Below are 6,498 nucleotides of genomic sequence, written 5' to 3' on the forward strand. Positions count from 1 at the left end.
TCAAGAGCATTGCTCTGGCTACAGTGATGAGAAGCTGGAAGAAGGAAGAAGGAGACAGTGGGGACCTATTACAATTCCCTCCCATTCAGGAGAGCTTAGTAAATAAGCTCAAATGCTACCTCCCCCTACCATGCAGAATGAAAGGGCATAGAGCACTTCAAGCACAGACCATGTTTGTAGACTAGAAAGTGGTCACTGTGGCTGTAGTTCAATGGGTAAAAGCAAGGCGTCGTGGGAGCTAAACTGGGCTGGGATTGGGTTTGTGAAGCTTGAAGGCCAAGCTGAGGATTTTCCTCTGTAGGCAGTGGAGAGCCACTGATGATTTTCAAGGAAAGGAGTGGTAGTACCAGATTTGTGCTTTAGAGGCAGCTTTGGCAATGTGGAGATGCTAGGAGACCAATTAGAGGAGCAATAATGAAGATGTGTACTAAAGTAGTGTAAAGAGCCAGCTATGATGGGATTCATGCCCTTATTTGTTCACAGACGTATCTATTATGTGTAAAACTTTGTGTTGATTGAAGGTAGGGATGTAGCAGATAACAAAAAATAAAAATGAAACCCAGCTTATGTCCTCAAGGTGAGACACAGACCACTAAAATGCAACCACATTCTTCCCTTGACTTCTGTGATAGCTGGCTTCCCTCCTATGTACTGCTCTGGCTCCAGTAGGGGCTCATTATCTTCTGCCTGTGTCCTCTAGGGGTTGCTCTAGTGCAGTGGTTCTCAACCTCCTGGCCCTTTAAATACAGTTCCTCATGTTGTGACCCAACTATAAAATTATTTTCGTTGCTACTTCATAACTGTAATGTTGCTACTGTTATGAATCGTAATGTAAATATCTGATATGCAGGATGGTCTTAGGCGACCCCTGTGAAAGGGTCGTTTGACCACCAAAGGGGTCGCGACCCACAGGTTGAGAACCGCTGCTGTAGTGCCTGGATTCTCTATTCCTGCCATAGACTATCCCAAGATGACTTCATCTCCCTTACTGCTTGGAACATCAGCTATATGGTGATTCCCTAATTCCAATCTCTCCCTCAAGTCATTGACTTGTATATCCAAACACCCAACTGACATCTCAACCTGTTGCCCACTGACACCTCCAACTCTATTCATCCAAATAAGACTCATCTTTCCTTCTCGCCCAAAACTGGCCTCTTCACTTGAGCTTCCTATCTCAATGCACTAACCATCACTCTACTTCTACTGCCAAAGCTGGAAGCCAGGGTATCATCGGTGCCTCATTTCTTGCATCCCTACATCTAATCTATCACCAAGCCCTACCCAGTTTATATTTTGTGTGTCTTCTCCTTGATGACTACCCTGACTGATCACCCTGCCTCTAGTTATACTCTTTCAATCTATCCTCCATATAGGCCAATGAGATCTTTCTAAAATCCTGATCTCATAACACACCCTGCTTAAAACTCTTTAGTGATTTCTTCATGAGTTTAATCATGGACTATAAAGATTTTTGTGACAGCTCTTTGGCCTGGCTGTGTGATATTCCATTGTATAGAGAGATTGTAACTTATTTAGCTAGTCTTCTAATAGATATTTGGTTGTAAACTTTTGTTTCTAAAGTCGATGACTTTGTGTATAGTTTATTATGCATGTGTACAAGTATATTGGATCAGAAATTATATGCATTTATAATTTTGACAGGCATTAATTGACAGTTCTATCAGTAATACCTAAGAGTGTCTATGTCCCCCTCTTAGACAACCATGCAGGAGTCTATTGTCAAACATTTGCCAATCTATAGGTGAAAAATGGTATCTAAATGTAGTTTTAACTTTCTTGTGAGGTTGAATATTTAAGAGTCATTGTCTTTTATGTTAACCATCCCATTTCCTTATTGGATTTTCGTTTGTTTTCATATTAATTTGAAGGGATTTTATATACATGAAGCAAATTAGTCCCTTTGTCTATTATATGAATTACAAATATTTCCCCCAGTTTGCCATTTGTCTTTGCTTATGGTGTTTTTTGCTCTGCAGAAATTATAGATTTTTATGTTGACAGAACATCTTTTTTTAGGTTTTAGGAAATTTTAAGCTATCCTGAAAAATACTTTCCCCACTACAACATTATACATTTGTTTTTACTGTTTTAAATTTATTTAAACACAATTGATTCATATGAATTTACATTAGTGTAAGGGCTAGAGATACCACTTTTTTTTTTCAGGTGGCTACACAATTGTCTCAATATCACTGTATAATTCATCTTTTCCCTACTGGTAGAGAATGCTATCTTTATCATATACTAACATTTTAAATGTCTTGGGTCTATTTCTGGACTCTTTTATTCTCTTGACCATGGTGCCTATGCATGCTCCAGTGTCCCCTCAATTATACTACTTTAATTATTGTAGCTTTTAATGGTTTAATATCTGGTAGAGCTCTTCTCCTCATTAATCTTTTTTGTAGATGAATCAATTTTATATGATCTTATTTAAAACCGTTATTGTTGAAAGTATTACATACGTCCCTCCCCCATTGACCTCTTCTAGCCCTCCCCATTCTCGTTAACCTTTTTCAAAATGTTCATGGCTATTCCTGATGTAAAAATTTCCATATGAACTTTATATTCAGGTTATGTAGTGTATTTTTATGATTGTGTTACATTTATAGATTTATGGAGAGCTGACATTTTTATGATAGCAAGTCTTTCTACCCCAAAATAGAGTATTCCTTTCCATTTATTGAAGCCTCCTTTTGTGTCCTATGATATATAGCATTTTAGTTTGGGGCACCTAGATCTAGCATATTTATTAAGATTATTCTTAGTTTACTTTGTTGTTGCTATTATAAATTATAAATTTATTCCCCTATACTTTCTAATTGGTTGTTGTTCATTGGCTTTTTGTATATTAATTTGTGCCCACTAAAAAAACAAAAGATTTGTGCCCACTTTGCTAGAGTCTTAGTATTAGTATTAGTCTTAGTATTCGTTTTTCAGTTGATGTCCTTGGATTTTTCAGGTAGGCTCTCATATCATAAATAATAATTTTACCTCTTTTCCAGTTTTTATATTTCCTTCCTTCTTTTTTGTAATTAAGTAGGCTAGTACTTTCAAAGCAATGTGGGGGAAAAAAAGTCACAGGGGCCATCTTTGTGGAATGCCTAACTTTAATGGGAATATTTTAGGTTTCCTCATTGTCATTCTGGCTTTTGGACTGAGATGTGTACATTTTTTTTTTAATCCTCACTTGAGGATATGTTTGTTTTTTTATTGATTTGAGAGAGGGAGAAACATCGATGCAAGAGAAACATCAATCAGTTGCCTCTCATACGTGTCCCAACCAAGGATCAAACCTACAACCTAGGCATGTGCCCTGACCTGGAGATATGTTTGTTTGTTTTTTTATTGATTTGAGAGAGGGAGAAATATCGATGCAAGAGAAACATCAATCAGTTGCCTCCCATACGTGTCCCAACCATGGATCAAACCTACAACCTAGGCATGTGCCCTGACCTGGAATCGAATCTGCAAGCTTTTGGTATATGAGACGATGCTCCAACCAACTGAGCCACCCAGCCATGGTGAGATGTGTACATTTTATCACGTTAATGAAGTTGGATATTTCATAAAGTCTGTCTGTGATTCTCTAACCTAGGGATTGATATTTCAGAGGGTTTCAATGTGTGTATGAGACTCTACCTTTGCAGATGGTTTCTCCTTCCTTAGAGAAAAAAAAAGTGTACAGATATTATTACATTGACTTAAAATGCATTGTGAACCCAAAGATAACTCTATACTGGTCAACAGTTTTATTAAATTTTACATCCTATAGTTGAGCCAACAGCAGATAGATCCTGTGTCCTCTGACTGGTGCCCAGAAGGTAGGAGGGGAATTGGCCCTGCTCTAGTAGACAGGAGTGGGGGAAAACCTAGATTCAAAGTCTGGGTCCTTGACTCTGACCACCTGGCAGGAGATGTTGAGATCCAAGCCCTAAGATCAGTACCAACAGTTAATAGTTTTTGAAAACTTGCTTTATACTACCCACTAGTCAAAGTAGTGATTTACTCCTCAGAACCATCTATCAAGTGAGTACTACTATTTCTCCACAGATGATGAAACTGAGGCAAAGAACAGTAACTTACTCAAGGTCACAAGCTGGTAGGTGATATTGCTGAGGTTGAAAAGCAGCCAGTTTGACTCCAGAACCTATCTTCTTTTTTTTTTTTTTAAATATATTTTATTCATTATTTACAGAGAGGAAAGGAGAGGGATAGAGAGTAAGAAACATCGATGAGAGAGAAACATCGATCAGCTGCCTCCTGCACACCACCTACTGGGGATGTGCCCGCAACCAAGATACATGCCCTTGACCTGGGACCCTTGAGTCCGCAGGCCGACGCTCTATCCACTGAGCCAAACCAGCAAACCAGCTACTTTTTTTTTTTTTTTAATAACATATTTTTTTATTGATATCAGAGAGGAAAGGAGAGGGAGAGATAGAAACATCAATGATGAGAATCACTGATTGGCTGCCTCCCACATGCCCTATACTGGGGATTGAGCTGGCAACTCGGGCATGTGCCCTGACTAGGAATCGAACTGGTCCCTATGACCTCTTGGTTCCTGGGTCAATGCTTAACCACTGAGCTACACTGGCTGGGGCAGAGCATGTCTTCTTAACCACAATGTTCTAATCCTCCAGGAGGAGCCTGGCGTCCTGAGCAGATGCACAAAAATCCTGAAAAAACCGTGAATGGGACCTCCATTGTAAGCCACATCTATCTCAGGCAAACAGTGCTAGACTATGAAAGACTACTTACTCTGGAACCAGTGATGGGTTAGGTGGAGGCTGGATGACTGGTGCCATTGCTAGCTTTTTTTTTTTTTATCCACACTCTTCTGTTTGTTCCTTTGCTGGTTCTTCCTCAACCTTACCTTAAACATTACAGTGCCTCAGGCATTAGTCTTGGACCTTTCTTATTCTCTATCTACACTTTCTCCCTAGACAATGGCATCCAGATCTTCATGATAATGATTCCCTTAAAATGTATCTCCAGTCCAGGCCTCTTCCCTGACAGGGCTAGGATACATCTCTCTACTCAACACCTCCACCAACACCTCCCGGGCATCTCACACTTAACATATCTAAATAGAATTCTTGGTTTCTGCCCCCATACAAATATGCTCCTGCCACAGACTTCTTTTCAGTAGGTTTATTTAACACTAGAGGCCGTGCACTGGTGGGTCCCTCGGCCTGGCCTGCCGGGATCGGCCGAAACTGGTTCTCTGACATCCCCTGAGGGATCCCGGATTGCAATAGGACAGTTCTCCGGTGACACACCCGGGAAGGAGGGAAGCCGAGGCGGTTTCCCAGCCGAGAGTGGTACTGAGAAAATTGCTGCCTCCACTGGAAATTGATATTAAGCAGATGGGCCGGCGCGGGGGCCAGACGTTGGGGCCGCAGCCAGTAGGTCCTGCAAGTGTCATCATTTAGCCAATTGAGTCAAAAAGTTTCTGTAAGGGCCAGACCCATGACCTCTGCAACAGGCTAGAGGCCCTATGCGGAGCCAGACCCGAAGTGGGGAGCCAATGGGCTAGAGGCCTGGTGCACAAATTTGTGCACCGGTAGGGTCCCCTTGCCTGGCCTGTGGGCCAAAACAGGATCTCCGACATCCCCTGAGGGGTCCTGGATTGCGAGAGGGCAGTTCTCGGGTGATGCACCAGAACTGGGTTCCCTCCTCTCTGGTTCCGGGTATGTCATCCGAGAACCGCAGCTCGGCAGCTCCTGCATTGAGCGTCTGCCCCTGCTGGTCAGTGCATGTCATAGCTACTGGCCGGACGGTCGGCTGGTCGCTTAGGCCACTGGTCGGCAAACTGCGCTTGGGAGCCACATCCGGCTCTTTGGCCCATGCGCAGAAGTCGGTATTTTGTGGAAGAGCCACACTCAAGGGGCCAAAGAGCCTCACATGTCTCGCGAGCCTCAGTTTGCCGACCACTGGCTTAGGCTTTTATATATATAGACTAGAGGCCCAGTGCACAAAAATTTGTGCACTTGGGGGTAGGGGGCCCCTCAGCCCAGCCTGTGCCCTCTCGCAGTCTGGGACCCCTCGCGGGTGACCACTTGCTGGCTTAGGCCTGCTCCCCAGGGGATTGGGCCTAAGATGGCAATCAGACATCCTTATGGCAGCCCAGCAGCCCTTAGGGGGATGACCACCTGCCAGCAGGGAGCAGACCTAAGCTGCAGTCAAACATCCTTAGCGCTGCTGAGGAGGCAGGAGAGGCTCCCACCACCACCGCTGTACTGGCAGCCATCAGCCTGGCTTGTGGCTGAGCAGAGCTCCCATGTGGGGAGCACACTGACCACCAGGGGGTAGCTCCTGCATTGAGCATCTGCCCCCTGGTGGTCAGTGTGTGTCATAGTGACCAGTCATTCCCAGTCCTTCTGCTGTTAGGGTCAGTTTGCATATTACCCTTTTACTATATGGGATAGAGGCCTGGTGCACGGGTGGGGGCCGGCTGGTTTGCCCTGA

The sequence above is a fragment of the Myotis brandtii genome, unplaced genomic scaffold (assembly GCF_000412655.1).
Source record: "Myotis brandtii unplaced genomic scaffold, ASM41265v1 scaffold517, whole genome shotgun sequence".
Classification (NCBI taxonomy): Eukaryota; Metazoa; Chordata; class Mammalia; order Chiroptera; family Vespertilionidae; genus Myotis; species Myotis brandtii.